General features: G+C 45.7%; 1 non-coding gene across 1 annotated transcript; it reads left to right on the top strand.

Moving 5' to 3' along the window:
* The first annotated feature begins 22,348 nt into the window (after positions 1 to 22,348).
* On the top strand, positions 22,349 to 22,420 carry Trnat-cgu (transfer RNA threonine (anticodon CGU)). Its single transcript has one exon. It is a non-coding gene; the product is annotated as a tRNA-Thr (tRNA).
* Positions 22,421 to 22,979: the final 559 nt, after the last annotated feature.

A 22,979-nucleotide genomic window follows, 5' to 3' on the forward strand; every position in this document is an offset into this window, starting at 1 on the left:
CTTAAACGTTTCAAAGAGATGGAAGAACATGGCCTCTTTCACACTGACATATCTCATTTTTGAGCCGCTACAGGCTAATAAAGCTGCTGTATTTGGAGAGTTTCTGCGAATACTGATGGTAAACTCAAGGTTGGGAATAATCAACAATGTGATAAAAATTTTGAGGTCGGCAATTTTATTCGAGGGACGAGCACGTTAGTTTTCCGTTACTTTAATACCAAGCGTCGCTGACCCAAACTTATAAATGAGATATGATTCACGAACCTCATGGTCGTGGTTGGTTTTGAAAGCGGATTTTAAATTTGATGCTTCCAGATGTTCAATTGTATGACCAGCCCCTTTCACATGTCTTCACACGGGCCCGTAACGACAACTTTTTGCATGAGAGCGGGGATCGTAGAACCGTATTTGGAAGGGTGTTTCAGTTGGTCGATATATTGTTGCCTACAAATAGCGCACTCTATAAGGTATAGGACATTAGCGCAGTCACAGTTAGTTACCTTTTATATTTACGTTCGGGTGGCATGCTGTGCAATGGTCATGTGTGGGCGTACTTTATATCGAGGTTTATTAGAAGGCGTGTAATCAGTAGTTTCCGGTCGGTAGACAACGCGTGTTTCTTAAAAGAATATGCTTTTTAAATGTTTACATTGAATTAGGATATTGTTAGTGTACATCCGCCATGCCCCACGAAGATGACATTGCCGCTGTATCGCTTGCGTATCAGCAGTCATCGTGCGACAAACGTGTCAATTCTTATACTCTCCAAGCTTTCCACAGGCTTTTTCGTGAACACAAAAATTTTGAGTTGGATGGGGTTCATTACGTAGAAGTCACCGGAACATCAATAGGAACTCAAATCGGACACAACTACGCCAATATCTTTAAGAAACATCTCGGAACAACCTTGCTTTACACCCAAAATTTAAACCCACTGTACTATGATAGGTATATTGACGACTTACTCACGGAGATCCTCACCTTCATTGAGGCATTTAACCTAGCCCATCCTAATATTTCCCTTGCTCATTCCTATTGGGAACACAGTGTAAATTTTCTAGAGGTTACTGTTACTACTTCCCAAGGGGGGCTTCAAAATAAACTGTATAGAAAAAGGACAGACACACGGCAGTGTTTGCACTTCCAGAGAAACCATGTCATACACTGCAAGACAGCTGTACCTTACAGTCAGGCCCACCGTTTAGGAGAATGTAAACAAAGAAAGCCGACTTTAACTGTCGAAAACTTAAGTCTGCCCTCCTGAAGAAAAAATACCCAGAACAAGTTATCAGCAAGGCTATTGGGCGTGGCAATCAATGAAGCAATTACGAAATAATTAAGAAAAAGCCCCGAACGCTAACCCGCAAACAGACTCAGTTTTAACCCACTCAGCCTCCGCTGCAACAGTGTCAACAATACTAAAAAAAATCACAATATTCCGATGCAAAGTAAACGCTTAAAAAGCATATTCCCCGAACCAAAACGCCTTTTCACCGGCGTAATAAGATTTTCGACGACTTTTTTACTAACGCTCGTATCAACCGACCCGAAACTAGTGGGAGCACTCCCTCTAATAAACCTCGATGGTAAGTATACCCACGCATGATCACTACACTGCGTGCAACCAGAACGACTCTGCTATTTCCTATACCTTATAGAGTGCACCGTTTGTAGACAACAGTATATCGGCAAAACTGAAACGCCCTTCCGAATACTCTTCAATAATCACCCCTCTCATGCAAAACATTTTCCTTGTTTTTTCCTGTCAAGACATGTGAACGGTACTTGTCATACATTTGAACACCTTAAAGCAATAATTTTAGAATCCAGTTTCAAAAACCACAACAACCGCGTGGTTCGGCTTTATTACGTCATGAGTTTGGGGCAGCAACGCGTTGTAATAATGAAAGTTACAGAAAACTAACGTGCTTATCTCTTGGTTAAAAATGGCGACATCATAATTTTTATCCCATTGTTCATCAATCCTGTCCTTGAGTTTCCCATTAGAACTCACAGAAACTCTCCAAATACAGAAGCGTTATTAGCCTTATGCGGCTTCAAAATGCGATTTCGTCTTATGAGGAGGTGGCGCCCCCCCTCTTAGGAACGTTTACCCGTTTAGGCAGTGTTGTAAAAGCAAAATATATACAAACCCAATGCATCGTGCGCGGCATTACTCACCCTATAAGCATGTATTGACCCGTACCTTAAATAAAAATACAGTTCGAACAAACAACAACAAAAATGTCCGTCATCTTGCCCAAAAAGGCTTGAGGCGAATCATGTGGATGACTTCGTGTCACGTGCGTCGTAGTGGAGGGCCGGAATCACCGTCGGGGATCACCTCTACGGAGATGGAGGAGGTAGCCTTTATTGTGGCAGGAAGACTCTACGTCAAAGGGGGGGAGCGGGAGTAGAAGGTGGGGGTTAATAACTCGGGACATTCTTAATCCATACAGTTCGACCCACAATAGATGGGCTCCTTGAGAAGCCTGGAGAGGCTGCATCGGGTGAGGAGGGCAGGCCCACCACTTTTAAACTGTTCCCGCTACACCACGCTTAAAGAAAAATGTGCAATTAAAGCCAGCATGGAGGTTTCCAGTGTTCAAAGATCGATGTAAAATCAGGTTGTAGGTGGAGGAAGCTTTAAGGTTCTGTAGCGCGCGATCTTGGGTCAGTGCCAAATTAGGTGCTGAACAATGGCGGGCGTGGGGGAAGCGTAGAAGGAACATCGAGGTGGTAGAGACGGGGTGTACCAATTACGGAAGTTCTCAGGGGTAAGGCCAGCATTGGAAAAATGTTTGTTCATGAAAATGTCGGCTGATCTTGGGAGAGTGGGACGGGCGGATAAAAATTTGGTTGGAGTCAGGGCCTCGAGCCGGTCTTTTTTTTCCTTTTTGTAACGTAGAAGCTGTATCGCTGGGGTAATGTTTCAGTAGGTGGAGGAGCCAAGTTGGGTAGCAGCGGAGGGCTTGAGGTTATACACTCCCGCGCAGCCGAGTGGGCTGCTTAGTTCCCCGGTGATGACTGCTCGTGTTCAGGTGACAAGTCGATGCGAACATGAATGCCGCTAGATTTCAGTATGGAGATCTGATGAATGATTTTGTTGGCGATCGTATTGGTCGACGTGGGACATGTTAGAATCTGTAGGGCTTCGAAAGAGTCCTTCAGGATGCGTATCTGGGAAGGCACTGAGGAGTGAGAGTCAAACATGGGGTAGTTTATAGCTTGAATGATAGCATGGAGTTCCGCTCCGAGGATGGTAGCACATGAAATATTTCGGCATCTTTGGCTTGGATGGAAGGGAGGTCAGGTGAAGACCATGCGGTGCCAACTAGCGGAGGAGAAATGCCCGCATAGGGCAAATGTAGATTTCATGGGGGAGTTAACTGTTTCGGAAAGCGTTGATGCGGGCAGCATTAGGGCGGCCATTACGCGACACGGGAAGGCTGGCCGTAAAGTCCGTGACAGAAGGGCGGCTCCACGGAGCGAGGGGCGATTGGATATCGGGGGGTTCTGGTGGCTTGAGATTGTCAGAGGCTATCATAGAGACATCTTGATGATTTATTGTGCGCTTATAAAGGGATTGATTCACTTGCTCTTTAAATATATTTTCCAATGGGGGAAGAGCACTTGCAGATTGCAAGTTTCCCAGACGAGTATGTTTTGGTAGTCCGCTGATGGTTCGAAAAGTGGCTCGGTGCAGGTGTTCAAGCGTCTTATGGCCGTTTTGCTGAAGTCGTAGGATTGGGCTGCGTATGTTACGGTAGGAATTGCGACAGCGTGTGCTGAAGGTTGGGTTGCCTTCTGGCTTGCTCCGCCAAATTTTTTTGAGAGGTGATGTATGACATGTTGAATTATTTTCCAGTTAGCTTTCAGTTGCTGTAACCATAATGGGCGGCTATTTTTGTCTTTTATTAGGATTTCGTGTAGCCATATGGGTTGAACACTAGCGATTATAGGAGTGCCGGTGAGAAGAAGAGTGCGAAGGGCATTAACAGGGAAGAATTCATTTTTTTTTTGGGGGGGGGGGGGGGGGGCGGGGGGGCTAGTTCGAGACCGAGAGGCCAAGAAGAATTCAAGGGTATTTGCGGTGGCATAGAGGTCGGCTTGCATGTCTTCGGAGCATGAAAAGTCGGATGATGCAGTCCATATGAATATGTCATCTGCATATATTGTGAATCATGCAGCAGAGTCACACGCAAGATGTCGAGCGACCCTCACATTGGCGAGGTGAAATAGTATCGGGGAAAGTATGGATCCCTGATATACCCCGCGGTCAAGGTTGTAAGTGATAAAAGTGCCACCTGGGTGAAATTTTTGAAGTCGTATTGGCCGAGCGTTCACAAAATTGTGTATCCATATTCGTGTCCCGGTGCTCTGGTAGGCGTGAGCCAGTTCCTCTATTATGGCGCATTCGTTGGCGCGATCAAAAGCATTGCGTTAGTCAACTGATATGATCAGGTCGGGATGAGAGTGTTGACAGGACCGATTGATCACTTGACGCAATAGCCAAACGCTATCGTTAGTGCTGAGGCTTGGATGGAAGCCAGTCTCCCCAGGGTGAAAGTATGGCTTGACAGAGGTATGGTTTGACATACGGTTATTGATTAGCATTTCTATAAAATGGCAGAAAGCAGGATTCAGAGAGATGGGTCGGAGGTTGGTGAGATCAACTGGACTGGTACCAGGCTTCTTGGGTTTTGGAATCTGGAAGGGGAGAGTGATCTTAAGATGCTCATTAACTTCACCAGTTTCCCAGCAGCGGTTAACATGGCCAAGTAAGGCAACCAGGTCAGGTTTTGCAAGCTGCAGAAGTATTTCTAGGTCACACCATCATGTCCAGGGGCAGATTTGGGTTTACCTTGGTGAATGGCCGTGTAAAGTTCATTGAAGGTGAAGGCGAGGTCGCGATCATCTTGTGGCGATGAATTGGGTATGTGTGGAACAGGAGGAGGGGATAGAGTTTGGCGTGGGGGCAGAGAGGTGATATCATGTTCAACGATCACTGGGTTTTTTGTAAGCGTGATGGTAGCAAATTGGGGAGGTCGCTGTTTTTTCTAGGTCCAAGACTTTGGTGAAGTTTCCAGAGAGCCCGAAGGCTTTTTCCATGACCGAGTGTGGCACAGTGATCATTCCAGAGATTATTGGAAAGGCAACGTGGATATGACGTGATGAGTATACTGACAGCGGATGCGGATAAGGATTGTATGACGTTGGCTGGCAGAGCGTACAATTGTCTGAGATACACGTTTTTGTGTGAGATGAACTTTTTTGCGGAGGTTTGTGAGGTGGGCATCGAGAGCTGGTGTGTCGGAAGTGCACTGGATGTCTTCTGTGGCTGCTTGGGTAAAACTTCAAATTGGATTGGCAATATCATCGAAGGAGGCAGGGGAGCCTTTTTAATCGATATAATCGCGGAAGTTGTCCCAGTCTAGCCCGGGTTGTGTTGGCTTGGTGAGCGTTTTCTTGCATCAAAACGTTATAATGAGGGTTGTGTGGTCACTACCCCAAGTTGAAGATTAGGGCGACCAACTTTTGAATGGCTTAGGTGTTGTTGGATAACACGTAATATCCAGCAGGGTCCGAAATACCGTCGCGGAAGCTTCTCACTGAGTCTGCGTCATCGAATAGGAGTCCAAACATAGACAAGATCCCCTGGGTGGTACTCGGCGTCTTGACGTAGGAGGTTGTAGTGTCCAGAATCCACCGGCTGCTGGTCCGTTGGGCGAACTGGATGGAGCTGGCTTGCCTCCTATGCACGTTGAAGGTATCCTTGGAGGTCGGCGTCGAAGTCGTCGTCTTCTCCGTGCGAAAGCATGGCGTCAAGCATTGTAGTCGGTCGTCTTCAATAGACAAGCTCGAACGCTGTTATCTTCGTAGTTTTCTGGATCGCTCGGTTGTACACAAAGCTGACACACGAAAAAACTTCGTCCCAAGTCTTGTGTTCAACCTCGACGTACATAGACTGCATACGCGCGATCATTTCGCTCAGGCGTTTAATGACCTTTTTCATTTGGGGGTGGAACTCCACCGTCCTAGGATTTCATGCGTAAGCTCCACAGTGAAGGTCGTTCCGGTGTCCGTAATTAAGTCCTCAGGGGATCCATGTCGCAGCAGAACTTGAATAATAAAGAACTTCGCGTCTTAATGTACAGTCTCTCTCGGAAGAGCGGCCGTCTCTGCTTAGCGCATCATGTAATCTGTCGCAACCCCAACCCACTTGTTTCCCCCGCATGCGGCACCTTGAGTAATCTTGGTGACGGTATTGGCGACACCGCAGACCCAGACCTTCCAATCATCAGCAGCATCCAAACGTGGCGATATGTTGATAGGTGGAGGGTGAGATACCATGAACGCTAGCCCTCGGAGCCGCCGTCAAGCTCAGGCGTATGTGCTCCTGGGAGATATGGGACCTCTCTCGGTATGAGGGTAACGGGAGCGAAGTACCCCCGTCCCCATCTTTAATACTATAGCAAATGGTATTTAAAACACCCCAAACGTGATCGGTCGCTAAAAAGGGGCCGCACCGGAGTTCCTTTTCCTGTTTTGTCTTCGATCTCGCTCCCAAAGCTAGATAACGACTGCCGTTTTTTGATCAATAAATCTGTGAAGAAATCAAAGCCGCTTTCCTCTGAATCCGTATTTTTTCTTTCGAAATTCCATGAAGGTATCATCGGGAAAACATACTAGTGCTATTTGAATTAAAAACTCACCAGCAATTCACAATCCTCCTGAAACAAACCCACATGGCAGAATTAGAGATCATGGGCACACCCCACCGCAGCCACAACAGCACTCAGGGTGTGATCTTTAAGGCAGATCATATTTCTGAAACCCACGCCGACCTTTTGGAAGGCTTAAGCCATCAGGGCGTCACGGCTGTAAAGCGCATATTCATACGCCGCGATGACAAACCGATATCAACTAAACACATTATCCCGACCTACGATCGATCCACGCTTCCAGAACCCATAAATGCTGGTTATGCACATTGTTCTGTCCCCTCGTGCATCCCGAACCAACGGTGCTGCTTCAAGTGCCAACGGTTCGGGCATGGCACAAACTTTTGCAGTGGCCGAATTACCTGCGCTAAGTTCTGCCTGCATGACTATCCTTCTTAAAACTGTGAATCTGAAACCTTCACCTGTGCCACCTGCCAGGGAAACCATGCAGGTACTAGCGAAAATTTGAAAAGTTTAAGCAGGAGAAGCAGATAATCAATATATTAGCATAACGAGAACATAACCTACCCAGAGGCGCGTAAGAGGTTTCCGTCTTTCTCCCTGTGGAGGTACGCCGCCGCAACTCGCCGGAGGGCGAAGCGGCCTCCGGTTTCGGTTGAGACCAAGTACCGAAAGTCGGGCTTGGTCCCGCCTGCTTCCCCCCTTGGGTTACCTCAGGCAGCCCAACCCACCTCCGCACCACTTGCTCAGCGAGCAGCGACTGTGGTGGCAATAGCCACCGTCGTGACCGCGTTGTGACCTGCTTTCCCCACACTCCGTGCTTCCTCTCAGCATGCGGAGGAGAGCGGACACCGGGGGTCCCGCATCGGCACCCAACTCGGCCGCACCGCTTGTGCCACCTGTGGTGGTCCCAACACCTTCGGTGGTAGCTGCTCAGAAAACAAAAGGCAGCCGACTGGCTTCGGAGTCCAAGCAGCATGGTCCGTCGGGTGCCCCTAGGATACCCAATGATGAGAGGGACGTTGGACTGTTCCTGTTTGCGTCGCAGCAGAAGGAACGGTTCCCTGCATACAAACCTGTAGAGAGGCCTGCAAAGCTCCCTTTTTGGAGTCCGGGCCCCGAAAAACGGTACATAACCAACACGATCTTGTAGCTCCGAACACTTTATAATAGGAAGACAAAACAAGATTCAATGAAACTGCAAAGGCCTTGTTAAAAATCTTGACGATGTTTTTGAAGTACTGCATGTAAATCAGCCATTTGTAATAATTGTTCATGAAACACATTTGAATTCTAAGCACACAAATTTCTTGGATAGTGACATGGTAATCAGAAAGGATAGTGATGGCTGCACACACTCTTCGGGTGGTGTGGCAATAATCACCACAAAATATTTGGGAGGCCACCCTGCCACTTGGAACACTGTCCTTTAGGCTGTATCAATCCGCCCGATATTATTTCATAAGTTGATAATGGTGTGCTTCTATATACATTCCTCCTAATCTTGCACTTTCGAGCTCCGACATTGATGCGCTGGTTGACCAGCTGCCCGAAACATGCATCCTCACAGGCGACCTTAATGCCTGCAATTGTCTTTGGGGCTCTTCTCTCACAGATGCCCGAGGTCGCCTGATAGAGAAGTTTTTAACATCCTCTACAGCGTGCCTTTGCAACAAAAAACAGCCTACATACCATAACATAAGACACAACACATACTTATATCTTAACTTAGCTGTTGGCTCCGCAATTCTCTTTCCTTGTATTGAGTGGAACGTGCGCACGGACACACATGGTAGTGACCCCTTCCCCCCTCAATAACATATACATAAATTTAGCCAATGCAGTCCATCTTCCCAAAACAGGTTAAGTGAAGCAAGAGCTAACTGGAATACTTTTACAGAGACATCCAAACTACACCACACAAACATAGGACACCTACACGTTCAAGACTTTACCCAGCTTCTCACGGCATACATCCTCGACGCCGCCGAAGAGTCTATTCCCCACAACTCTGGTGCCCTGGGCAACCAGAGGAGGCCGTGGTGGAATGAGTACTGAAGGAGGGCCCGAGAGGCCCAGAATAAGGCGTGCGTCATCCAGCATCAGTACGCCCCGTGGGAAAACCTTTTATTGTTCAAAGGGCAAAGGCGCTGGGAAAAAGTGCGCCGCGAGGCACAACGAGAGAGTTGGCGTTCATTCAAAACAACCATAATCTGAATCACCGACACTCACAAAATCTGGACAAGAATACGCATACTAAAAGGACAACATACACATAGCCTGCCCTAGTTTGTACAACAGGGGATACACTGAAACACCAGGCAAACACGCTCGCAAAACATTTTCAACGTGTGTACAGTTCCGCACATTACACTAACATTTTCATTAAACACAAACAATCGGCCGAAAAGGAGTCTTTACTTGATAACGACAATGCAACCTCCTCTTATAACTCCGATTTTTTACATCATGAACTGAGGGCCTCTCTGAGCATTTGCAAACCGTCAGCTCCAGGCCCAGACAACATCGCATATACAATTTTACAGTACCTACACTCAGACACCCTTCTAACACTCCTGCACTGATATAACAAGATATGTCTTTCGGAGCACACTCGAGATTCGTGCAGGAAGGCTATAGTTGTGGCTTTTCTAAATGTGGGGAAGTACCCTTCTCCCACTAGCTATCGACCCATTGCCCGGACCAGCTAGCTTTTCAAGCTTCTCGAGAAGATTATAAACCGGAGGCTCGTGTACTTTCTGGAGTACAATGGTCTTCTCGGGAGCTCTCAAGCAGGCTTCAGGGTGGGGCGATCTACCAACGATCAACTTTTTCCTTTGGAATTCTTCATAAAATGTGCATTTGTACATAACCAGTTCTGCCTTACGGTATTTTTTATCTTAAAAAGGCTTAGGACACAGCCTGGCCATACGGCACCCATAGCGATCTCAAGTCCCTTGGATTGTCAGGTAACATGTTTAACACCATTTCTAGTTACATGTTTACGAGGACATTTCGTGTCACTGTGGGCTCATCTCTATCCGGGATAAATATGCAGAAAATATTGTGCCGCAAGGCGGAGTTTTAACTTGCACATTGTTTATAGTTACGATGAACTCCTTCCGAAAGGCACTGCCATCATCCATTTTCTGTTCCATCTAAGGAGGCGATGTACAAATAACTTTTAAATCCTGTATCCTATCAATTTGCGAACGTGAACTACAGCGCTGTGTTGAGAAACTTGCTGGCTAGGCGGCCCTAATGGGTTTAAACTAAACCAGGGCAAATTTACTTGTGTTCGCCCACAAGCGCCACATTATGGCGGACCCTCAGATTACCCTTAATCGCGCATCTATTCCTGTAAAAAGGAGCACAAGTTTTTAGGTGTCTTATTTGAACAAAAACTGACGTTTGTCTCCCACATCAAACAACTTAAACATAAATGCCTCAAAACCATAAATATTCTCAAGGTCCTGTCCCACCAATCCTGTGGTGCATACAAAAAACAGCTTCTCCGGGTCTTTACCGCCTTAGTCGGGTCTCGGTTACACTAGGGCAATGTCGTGTATGGGTACGCATCAAAAACAACACTAAAGATTCTTGATCCAGTACTCCACTTTGGCCTTCGCCATGCGTCGGGTGCGTTCCGCACTAGCTCGGCTCAGTCTCCAAGTTGAGTGTAACAAATGTTGCCTGGAACACAAACTAATGTACATGGATTTATTATATGCTTTTAAGGTATCGTCGTTGTATAAACATTCCTTTTAAACCTATCCTCAGCGATACATCCACAACCCAGCTCTTCTCAAATCGTTCATCTGTTTCTTCTCCATTTTCACTGAGGGTGACAGAGGAGGCTTCAGGTCTTTCCGTTGTATTTTTAGATATATACACATCATCATTTAGTGAAATTTTGCCACCATGGCAACTTCAGCCTGCATTGTGTTATTTTTTTTTTATGAAAATGGATAAACACAGGGTTCCGAGAACAGCGATGCTGCAGCACTTTTTGTCCCTGCAGTATAAACATATATGTGCCGAATTTTGTAATGATGCCTCGAAAACTTCCACTAGGGTGTTGTGCGCCCCTCATGGCCCTAATTTTTTTTTTCTAGAACCATGAGATTACACACCACTATCTTCTGAGCAGAAGCATATGGCATTTCATTCATCATTCAGCGCATTTTTAAAAAGAAAGTTCTAAGTCCGTCATCTTTCTCCTCACACAGACCCAGAGAAAAAACGCATTGTCAATCTTGTCTTTTGTGCCATAAAATCAGTATAGGCTAAAATATTCATACTAATCTTGTGCTGGCTCCCCGCGCATGCTGTAATTGTGGGGAATGAGACCGCGGATCCCATGGCCGCCGCTGCTCCACTTGGAAACACAGGCGACAAAACAACTATACCCAACAATGACCTCAAGCCACACATAACACAACACCTTCGCAAAACATGGCAAGTGAATTGGAGTACACAGACAGGCACAAGTTAAAATGATAAAACCACACTTAGGACGGCACACTAGTGACTTAATCCACAGATTCATCGAAATTGCCATAGCTATAATAAGATAGTCCCCGCACACACCACAAACTCCCATCTGCTCACTGGATCTCCAAGATCTCTGCGTAGCAGGTGTGGGAAGTGCTCATCCGTACTTCACATCCTCATGAAATGCAAAGCCCCGCACACTCAAAAACAGAAGCACTTCCCGCCCCTCTACAGACACCTTCCGCTCCTCAAGTACTCTTTCTAGAGGATGATCCCATGATTCCTCTACGATAAACCTTTAGGTTTCTTGCCGAAATAAAATTTTAAAACCTCATTTCCTATCACGCGTAGTTTTTTGCACGTAATTTTATCCCACGCACAATCACAACTTGGCTTTCTACACCAGCGATCCTCATTTTCTTTTGCTGATTTTATCTTTGTTTTTGTGGACGATATTAGAGTTTCCGTTTACATCCTTCACACGTAACCACTAATTTGGCGTTCTTACGTACCCACTATTTTAACGCCCCAAATAGTCCATTCAAAACTGTTGGAAGGGACTTGATAGGGCGGCGATGGGCTGCAGAAGTCCGGTGGGTTTCGTCTACTGCCTTTTTCGCCGCTAGCAGTCACGGCAGCTTCAGGCGTATAGGTTGGCGTCGCATTTAGGTGGGGCCAGTAATACCTCGCCTTGATTTTTCCCTTAGCGTGAGCTTCGCCGAAATGTCGGCAGGCCGGGTCGTCGTGGCACACTTCAAAACTTTTGTCACGGAAGTCCGCTGGGATGACAAAAAGATAATTCTCTCTCGTTCTGGGGCTGAATTTCTTCACGAGGAAGGAGTTTTTCAGGCTATATGCTGGTAAGCCCCATTTGAATGCTTTAGGTACGGTGATGCTGCCTCCTTCGAGGTAGTCGACCATGACGCGCAACTCGAGGTCAGCACGCTGTTTGGTGGCTAGGTCGCCTTGCGACACGACTCCAAAGAACGCACTGTCTTCATCGGAGTCTTGTGGAGGTGGGTCGACGGGAGTGCGGCACAGGCAATCGCCGTCGGACAGCTTCGTGCCGGTTTTATAGACGACTGTAACGTCGAACTCTTGCAGGCCCAAGTTCTTCCGCCCCCGACGGACAGATGGGCCATTGAAATTGGCAAGCAAACATAGCGAATGGTGATCTGTCACAACTTTGAAAGGGGCAAAATTTTGAAATGGCCCTTATAATAGCAAAGAACTCTTCCTCGGAGGCTGAGTAGTTTTTCTCCTTCTTGGACAGACCAAGGCTGGTGCAGGCGATTTATTTTTCGCAACCATTTCGCAAGACGGCCTCCAACCGTACATTAAGGCATTGGTATGCATATCCGTTTCGGCATTTTTGATAAAATGAGCGACAACGGGAGTGTTTTGCAGTCATTGTTGCAGCTCGCAGAATACCTTTTCTTGATCGTCTTCCCAGCTCATCGGGGTGCTATATTTCGTCTAGCGCGTTAGTGCCTCTGCAATGCGTGCCAAATTTGCGACGAAGTGCAAGTGGTGTGCGCACAGTCCGAGAATTCACCGCACGTCATTCTTGTATTTTTATCTTGGGCAGTTTGCTATGCCTGAAGTTTTCGCTCGGTCGGGTGAGACTGCGGCGGCGTGAACGACTTGGCCCAAAAACTTGAGTTCCTCGTAAGCGAAGGAGCACTTTTCAGGTTCCAGCTTTAACCCCGACGAGTGCAGAACCTCGAATGCAGACTCCAACCTTGCAAGGTGCTCATTGGAAGTCTGGGCGAATACGACAACCTCGTCAAGGTAAACGCGGCAGGTGTGCCACTTCAGGCCAGCTAGCACAGTGTTCATGACTCTTTCAAACGTTGCTGGCGCCACGCACAGCGCAAACAGCATCACCTTCAACTCGTGTAGGCCGGCGGGGTTATGAATGCGGTCTTCTCTCAGTCTCTCTTATCCACTTCAATTTCCCAGTAGCCGGTCGTAAGGTGTACGAATGAGACGTACTTCGGGTGGCAGAGGATGTCGAGGGCATCGTGGATTCGTCGCGGGGGTACACGTCCTCTTCGGTGATTTCGTTCAGTCGCCGATAGTCAACGCGATACTGTAAAGTGCCGTCTTTTTTCTTTACTAGAATCACCGGCGCAGCCCAGGGTGTTTTCGATGGCTGTGTAATGTCGCCCCTGAGCTTATCCTTCACTTGTGTCCGGATAGCTTCCCGCTGGTGTGATGGCATGTTATTCTGTGATTTAGTGTAGGTATCTTCGGGTTATATGTGGTGCATCGCTAGAGGTGTCTGACGTGATTTTGAGTTAGAAGAAAAACACTCGCTGTAGCGACGCAGCAAAGCCAATAATTTGTACCGTTTTAGTTGTGCTTGCCCGTGATTCACGTCGAAGGGATGCGGAAGCTTGAAGCTATCTTCGAATGCGTGTTTAAAGTCGGCGACCGAGACCACATCCTTCGCTTCTTGCGTTTCTTCGAGGAACGCAATGGCACAAGGCTTGTTAAAAGTCTTCGGCAAAATTCTTCGGAGCTCTTCGGTACATTTATTCACCTAAACGTGCGATTGGCGTTGCTTAAAGCGCGCAATGCCTCTTGTGACGGAGACACCACGGTCGAGAAACAACCTTTGGTCACTCTCTACGATAGCATGGACATCAGGAGCAACATCTTCATAGTAGACCGTGATCATCAATCTTGCGCGGGGTGGCAGGGTGACATCATCATCCGCAATGCTTACAGCAGCGCGGTGTTTCGGCATTCGTTTCCGGCGTCATGGAGCGATTCGGAAAAAAGTCATCGACTTGGTCTGCACGTTGAATATTGCACCGGTGTGTTGTCAAAAAGTCTATTCCAAGGATTACGTCGCGTAACCAGTTAGCCAAAACCACGAGCTCAGAAGGGTACGTCGGGCAGTCCATGGAGACGCGTGATGTGCACGTTCCACTTGGCGTTACTAGATGGTCTCCCGATTGTATAAACATACTGAGTTGCGCAAATACATAACACACTAGAAAGAAGACAAAGAAAGGCCCTACACTTCCTACAGTTTAAATGCAAACACTACAATGTAGATTTAAACACACATCCAGACATGCGCAATGGAGATGCCCACAGCGTCAGCGCAAAAAAATATTTAAAAACACCCCTCAGCTTTGAACAATACCACCGATTTGTCACTAACGCAGTCATTTTTTTTTTCAATCTGAAACGATGTTCCTCAAGCAATTGACGGGCCGTCGGATGTCTGCTTCTTTCCAGCATCTTTGTCTCGGAAAATTGTAGCTCACACTTTTTTGCAGGAATCACAATACGCGTTCAAAGGTGCGCCATTATTAGACTAAATTTTGCGCATGCTCCCTCAGGCAGCCGTTCAAGCATCTCCCAGTTTGGCCGATGTAGGACTTTGCACAGTTGAGAGGGATTTGATAAACCACCCCTAAAGCGCACTCAAGGAACGGCTTCTCATGTCGTTTTTCGGAGGCCGTTTACTTGCTAGTTGTAGCAATACGACAGCAAAGTTGGCCGAGCTTACTGAGATCATCAAAAATTACATGGGCACTGCACCTCGTGGCAACCTTGTTTTAGCTTATGCGAAACATTGTGGAGTTACGGAACCACTTGAGGTCGCTTGTCATTTCTTAGCTGCACATTCGTTCTTGGCTTACTATCCTTTACTTTTAAAGGGGGGGTGTCCGCAACCGAATTTACGACCGCATCTAAGTGTAACAATAACTCGCTGGCTGTTTTTTTCACAGCCAAGACGCACAAACCTGACATGCGGTTTCGAAAGATAACAAGTGGGAAAGGTACTTGCAGCTTCATGTTAGTCAATTTCTGCTAAAAGCCCTAAACTGCTTGACAGCCGCTAATCCTTTCTTACAAATAAATATGATGATGTGGTCGATTTTTAAGGGATAACCAGTCTATCGGATATATGCTCTCGGTAGACGTAGATGATTCGTTTTATTCGATTCCCCCAGCTTAATTTTTCGAAACCGTAACTGCATATATGGATGCCAGTGGCGTAATTCCATTTGAAAATAGTATCGGCATGCCGGTTGGCAACTTTTAACCTTGTTAGAGGCGTATCTTAAAAGCACATTTATATCATTCGACGAGCGTCTGTACGTGCACAAAAGGGGTATTTGTATTGGTTCGTGCCTCGTTGCATATCTGTGTAACATATTCTTAGCACAGATAGACCAGGCATTGGATCGTGTTTTTAGTCCTCTTTTAGTGTTGAGGGTTTGTAAATATGTAGATGATATTTTATTGTTTTTAGCAAACAGAGTTTATGACGCAACCTGACTTGGTGAAATGTGTTTTAGACGGGTTTAGGCGCCTTGAAAAAAGCCTGACCTTTACTCATGAGTTGCGACATGATTATGCCATCCAGTTCTTAGACCTGAATATTAGGATTTTACAGGGGCATGTGTGTTGGTGTTTTTCACCTCGGTCTCCAAAAGAACTCTTACCGTATGACTCGGCACAATATAAGTTAGTTAAGCGGGCTATTGCCAGTCTCTATCCATAGTCTGCCTTGAGGAAATCGTGCGCACACATGATGCAGTCACGTTTTGAACATCAGGTGCAGAAACTTTTCTCGGCTGACTCCCTCTGTCGATCCTGAATGCGGTGGCGGAAACCCTTCTTCAAAAAGTGAAGGGTAGTAAGCCAAGGACGAATGTGCCGCAAAAAAAATGAAAATCAACCTGAAGTAGTTCCGTGCCTAGACAAGGGATCGTATAACGTAAAAAAGTTGAGACGAGGTACGGTGCTCCTGTCGCTTTTTCTGCTCCGAGTAAGCTCGGCCAACTTCGCTCTTGCATTGCTACTACTAGCAAAAAGAGGGCCCACGAAAAACGACATCAGAAGCCGTTAGTTGATTACGGTTTAGGCGTGGTTTACGAAATCCCCCTCACCTGTGGAAGTGCTACATCGGCCAAACTGGGAGGTGTTTGAACGACAGCCTGAAGGAACATGCGCAAACAATAACACAGAAATAAGAGTTGGCAATCAAGAAAACCTCGGCCAACTCTTGACGACCAACTCTTATTTCTGTGCTATTTTCAACTAGCCACACATTTTTCTGTTCTAATTCGCTACATGCATAGCGAGGGCCTCTGTTCTGGCAGTCTTGGTGCCATAGGAAGCTTAAGATGTTTCAAAGCTGATCTACCACTCTCGACATGTCGTAGACACTCGAGTCGCGGCCTGGGGGTTAAAAATAAGGCCCCCTTCCCCCGAGTAGTCCGAGTGGCGCTGGCTACCACCCCCAAGCACACAAAACAAAAATACCTAAACGTAAATACCCCAGAAAGTGATGGGGAAAATCGCGCTGTCCATAGCGTAGCGGTTATCGCATCAGACCGGTATTCTGGAGGTCGTGGGTTCAGATCCCAGCTGGCTGCCTTTTTTCTGCAGTCTTTCTTTCTTTTCAAATTCTTTATCTGTTTCAATGACCGAACACATCCTCCCCTTTGCTTTCGGAGGTTTTCTTCACTGCCAACTCTTATGTCTGGGTTATATATACACAATAAAGAAAGATACACGTCGAAAAACGAAAAGGTTTAACGTTTCGGCCGAAACGATAAGCCTTTTCCTTTTCGACGTGTGTCTCTTCGTTTGCTATGACTTGCCGGTGTCCAAAAAATATTTTCGTGCGATATATATATATATGTATATATTTATCTATATACATGCGCGCAGGCAGCGTGCGATATACTTGCAGGCTGTCTTGTTATTCCCGCCATTAAGAGCTTTCCAGAATGTGTAATTTTCAACGTAGCCGGAAGTGCACCCGACGTGTCGCGCATCACTCATTCTTTTTAACATTACTGCCAATTCCCTTTCCCTAAAATCAAAAGGTGCTTCTAGTATGAGGTCATTGAATATTAGAGAAAATTGCCAAACAGATGATCACGCTAGCATAATGAATGGCGTTTGTTTTGAATAAATTACCTGGGTAGATTTCACTAAATAGTACTGCGAAGGCAATAGCTCTGCTTGTTATGCATTCGCGAACGTAAGAATCCGTTTGAATCCAAAAACATTACACCATCTTCCAGTGGGAACCATGAGGAAGATGCGAAGCATCATGTGGGTTCCGTGTAAGGACGATTGTGTTGCCTTTATGTTGTTTCATTTATTGGAGCACGAATGAGAACCTTGTGTACACCCCCATGTGTAGACAGAGATATGTAGAGACAGCGAAGAGACTGACGCCCGCGTTACCTGATCGAACACCTCCTGGTTCTCGCCTTTCGTTACAGCGTGTTCACGCTCCTACCCCCCTGCCCGCCCTCTTCGTCTTCTTTTCGGCTGAGCTGCAAGGCGCGCGGGGCTTCCCGCCACAGCTTTACCATTGGAAATTCAACATCCTCCTCTAACGATATCAGTCCGTCGTTTCCGTTGACGTTCAGCTTCGCTAGCCTTAGTTGTATCAGTAGCTTCTTGACGTAGTTTGCATGAGTGAAGCAGATAAGGTGCGTTTGTAGCACATGCTCCCGTCTCGGTTTGTGGCGCAGTGGGAAGAGCGCCACGTACCTCCAGTTGCGGCCAGAGAGTCGTGGGATGGAAACCGGGTGCCGCTTAACTATTTCTTTTTATAGTGTACTGCGCTGACATCAGGCCAAATGCGGACGGGCCGTAGGAGACGCGAATGCACAGTAGAGTGCGGACGGCGGTCAACAACAACGAAGCTAGGTACACAGCACCGAGCATGAGATGATTCGCCTCTAAAACATCTTTGCGGTTGGTAACTAATACCGCAGTTACAACATTCCCGCGGAAAGAACGTCCCTGCCTGAAAGCTTACGCAAGAGAATTTCCGTGTTGAATCCTGCAATGTATTTTTCGATGTCGTCAATAGAATCTAACTACAAAAATTTACATGTCTGCCTTTAGATCGTATTTAGCAGGGTTTAAATTCTTTCTACTTATGAAGTTTAGTGTGGCATTTCAACCGTCTGAAAAAATAGCCTGGAGCAAATTATTTCAACCAAAATATTGACCCTTGTTTCTTGTGGGCATTTTCACACAAGAAAGTGCAGCTTCTGAACGTCACAAAACATTTCCTTGAAATATTTCTCTGTTGATGAACCTTTGAAAGGGAAAAGCCTTTGAAAACGGTCTTCTTTACAAGACACGGTTGAAGATGGCATTGCTCTTTCCTTCCCGTGGTCCTCGATGTACGTAGACACTAATAGCCTTCTTGTACAAAATATATAACGCAGCTCCAAGTACAGTGTGTACTTGGCGCTCTTTGCCTTTAGTCGGCCCTGCGCTATAAAAAACCAACCATCACCATCATAAACGCGAAGTACTACCACGTATTCTCTTATTGACGGAGCGTACATATTCTTTGTGTAAAAAATTAAAAGGGTGGCTGTATGTGAATACTTCTGGGTGTGCTGCGCCCCTTTCTTGTTTGTCGTAAAGTGTGCGAACCCAAAGAAAAGCAATAATATTTACAGAAAGCAATGAAGAAACAGCAACAAAACTGGGGAACATGGATGGCCGGCGTTTTGTTGCAAAACCATGCACCGCCATGCCAATGGAAGTGCCGCCATATTGCACTCCTTGGTGCATTATTGACGATAGAGCTTTATTTGACTGCGGTACCCTACCACGACGTTCCTGGTAATAAGGACCACACTTTATAGGGAGAACGCAAGACAATACCATTCATCTGCAGCGAGATACGTTTTGCACTCTTCATGCTATTGGTACTCCCTTTTTTTTCTGGACTCTTCTCCTTCTGGAGCACCTCAAATGCCTTCGTTGCCTTTTTTCGACCCAACGCGCACAGACCCGTAGCGTCTGGATACTATTACTCTTTCATTTACTTCAGTCTCTTACTCAACGCTGTCATTTTTTCTTATATCATTCAGTCCCGAAACGTAAGTGTCCTAACTCATATTCTCTACCCCAGAGCCTTTGTGATCCTATCGTGCAACGCACTCGTTCCGTTATGCACCCGTGAGGCAGGCGAACCAACGCGGTTCTAATGGGGTATGGCTGTATTTGAATCCCAGCCGAAAATAGCAGATATAAATTGAGAAAAGCTGTCCAGGGATTATTGGTAATGTGTATATTATGCTGCAAATGAAGCACGTTTGCAACAGGATCCGGATGCACAATTGGAATGTCGAAGAAAACAATAGGGTTCGATGAACTCATTTTAATTGTTTTAATTTGCGTTGCCCTAATTACACACATCACGTTTAAATGCAGTTTGCTTTAACATCTAAACCTCGCTGTCCTGTAAAGTGCCATTCGCTGTCTTCCACCTTGTGTATTTGTATAACTATGCGCTGCATTCCCCAGCTGGACATGCTCTACTTGTTTCCAATCGTTACTCACACTGACAAGAGAAATGTTGTCCAGTAGCAGAACATGCTTCGCATGAGGTACTTATGAGCCACAGAAGTGTCAAAGATAATCCAGACACACGGGTCGACCGGCGCATAGTTCTTTGTATTGTTGCCGCTTGTGGGAAATCTTTGACTTATCTATACAGACTGATTTTTGCACCACCATGCCTCCGGACTCACCTCCAACGTTTATGTCTGGCAACTACTGAGTGAAAGCGAGACAGAACACTGCAATTTCTTGTTTTGAGCAATGAGGTCGGTGTTTATTGCACAGAAATTTTAAAACTTTGCACAAATATATCTGAGAAGTCTTGAAGCATGGATGTTATTCTAAAGGTGAAGCATCTGTACATGCATTGCAACTCAGAAACGGCAGCAAGGCAGGTGTTTGAAAGGCCCATTTGTACTATGAGTATAAGCAAGACAGGAGAATTTCTAAAAAAATAAAATATAGGGTATTTAGTAATAGCAGCGCTCGTCTTCTTAAACTTCAAGTAATAGGGACGAAAGGTTCTCAGATTGATTCAGGTTTTTTGACTGACTGAACGATCGCCTGAACGCTAATATAACATTGGACAACAAGCTTGTCCGCAAACGGTGGTCATCAGGTGCTCAAATATGCCCAGTGAAATTGAAACCGAAAAGGTGCAAATGAGCACTTATGAATGAGGCCCTGTGGTCAGCGACACGCAAGTGATATGGGTTATCAATTTCTTTGAAATATCTACGCAAATATTTCTGGTAGGAGCGATTTAATATAAAAAATTCCACGAGCGGTTGCGAGAGCCATCGCGTTGCTCTAATGTTCCCTTTTTGTATATTCGAACGCAATGACTAATACCGTCGTATATGGAGGTGATTAAAACTTCTTTTCATCTGCCAATATCATAGCGTAAACACCAAAGCTGTATTTTGTGCATTGGGCAGACATTCCTACACACCATCAACATATTCACACGTATTGCATAGAAAAACAGCTCTTGTAAGAAACCATCGGGATGTTAAGAAGTAACGATAATATAAAGTGCATAATTACCATGCAATAAACAGCAATTCCCGCTTTATATTGAAATAACTCCGTCATTCTTATTTTTTTCTGTACACGTTTCCCACTTAGCAAGGGCTCGAAGCAATCACGAAATTGCGCTGGTTTATTTGTGATTACACATAACATTTGCACCACTTCAACTAAACTTATTTTATTTTAAGTAGCTGTTCTATATTACGTTGCTGCGCAATACTTCGCTACCCCGCGCACTGTATACCTCTTTGTCACTATAATTTGAGTTGATATCAAGTATTTTGTACGGCTTGTGCGACGCATCAGGGGTCATTGAATACGTTAGTAGTTCCGCCTCATTGCCTACGCTGCGTCGGCGCGTGAAACCTAACAATCAATCAATATGTTCGTTGGTAATTCAAACACTGAAATTTTAAAAATGTACGATAAAAATAAAGAAGGATATCAGGCTCCACGGCATTGCATTTATTCGTGGGTTAAGAGGTATCAACAAAAGAATGGCCCACAAATGCATAGAACGGGGTCCTGTTGCATTTGTTTGGATATCAAAATGAAAAAATAATTACTACTGAAAAATATAAAAAAGCAATACGATATAATTAGAAAAATAAAAAAAATGGCCAGTAATATATATATATATATATATATATATATATATATATATATATATATATATATATATATATATACAGAAAGATAGGTCAGCAGTCTATAACGCCAAAGGAGGCATAGGGGTGTGGTTAGGCTCTTTTCTTTTTCACTACGGTTAATGACGTAAACATTTTTTTAGATATACAGAAGAAAGAAAGAAAGAAAAACACGCGCCCAGAGTGGGGACCGAACCCACGCCTTTTGATTACATGTCGAATGCCTTACCAATTCGGCTATCTGGGCGACTGTGTTCTCCTTCACTTTCTGGGCTATTTATATTTACTAGAAGTGTATCTGACGCTTGAGGGTGGTAGCCAGTGCCACTCTGACTACACGGGGAGAAGGGGACCTTCTTTTCAAGCCCCGGGGCGTGACTCAAACGTCTACAGCCTGTCATGAGCGGGCAACTGGAGGGAAGCCCTCTTATGCTACCTAGGCATCAAGGCTGCCAGAACCGAGACCCTCGCTAGGCTTTCGCAGAATAATATAGTAAGGAAATGAGGGGCTCGTTGAGGAAATACAGAAAGATAGGTCAGCAGTCTATAACGCCAAAGGAGGCATAGGGGTGTGGTTAGGCTCTTTTCTTTTTCACTACGGTTAATGACGTAAACATTTTTTTAGATATAGAGAAGAAAGAAAGAAAGAAAAACACGCGCCCAGAGTGGGGACCGAACCCACGCCTTTCGATTACATGTCCAATGCCTTACCAATTCGGCTATCTGGGCGACTGTGTTCTCCTTCACTTTCTGGGCTATTTATATTTACTAGAAGTGTATCTGACGCTTGAGGGTGGTAGCCAGCGCCACTCTGACTACACGGGGAGAAGGGGACCTTCTTTTCAAGCCCCGGGGCGTGACTCAAACGTCTACAGCCTGTCATGAGCGGGCAACTGGAGGGAAGCCCTCTTATGCTACCTAGGCATCAAGGCTGCCAGAACCGAGACCCTCGCTAGGCTTTCGCAGAATAATATAGTAAGGAAATGGGCTCGTTGAGGAAATACAGAAAGATAGGTCAGCAGAAGGTCCCCTTCTCCCCGTGTAGTCAGAGTGGCGCTGGCTACCACCCTCAAGCGTCACATACACTTCTAGTAAATATAAATAGCCCAGAAAGTGAAGGAGAACACAGTCGCCCAGATAGCCGAATTGGTAAGGCATTCAACACGTAATCGAAAGGCGTAGGTTCGGTCCCCACTCTGGGCGCGTGTTTTTCTTTCTTTCTTTCTTCTGTATATCTAAAAAAATGTTTACGTCATTAACCGTAGTGAAAAAGAAAAGAGCCTAACCACACCCCTATGCCTCCTGTGGCGTTATAGACTGCTGACCTATCTTTCTGTATTTCCTCAACGAGCCCCTCATTTCCTTACTATATATATATATATATATATATATATGAATTGAACCGTTATTTTTTGAGCACGCTGAACCCGAACCAGAACTGAACCGAAAAGAAGAAATAACGGTTACCGGTTCATGCCGAAACGGTTCTACACTGCGTTGTTCATAATGAATAGTCAACGCAATTCATGCGTTTTTTTATCTTTTACGTACCATCAACATCGTACCCCCTTGCGCACTTTCCTCTCCAGACAATTGAACACAATCACGCTCGATATAATAACAGGGGACATAAATCAGCACCAATGTAGCAATAGTCTGTTGCTGCTCGAAGCGCGAGCGTAGTGAACACTTAGCAAACGAAGTGTGATTCTTGGCATCTTGAAGCGGATTGAAAGCGACATTGCCCTTCCCTCGCTGCAAT

Source organism: Haemaphysalis longicornis, unplaced genomic scaffold (assembly GCF_048455015.1).
Source record: "Haemaphysalis longicornis isolate Haplotype H1 unplaced genomic scaffold, Haemaphysalis longicornis Haplotype H1 scaffold_8, whole genome shotgun sequence".
Classification (NCBI taxonomy): Eukaryota; Metazoa; Arthropoda; class Arachnida; order Ixodida; family Ixodidae; genus Haemaphysalis; species Haemaphysalis longicornis.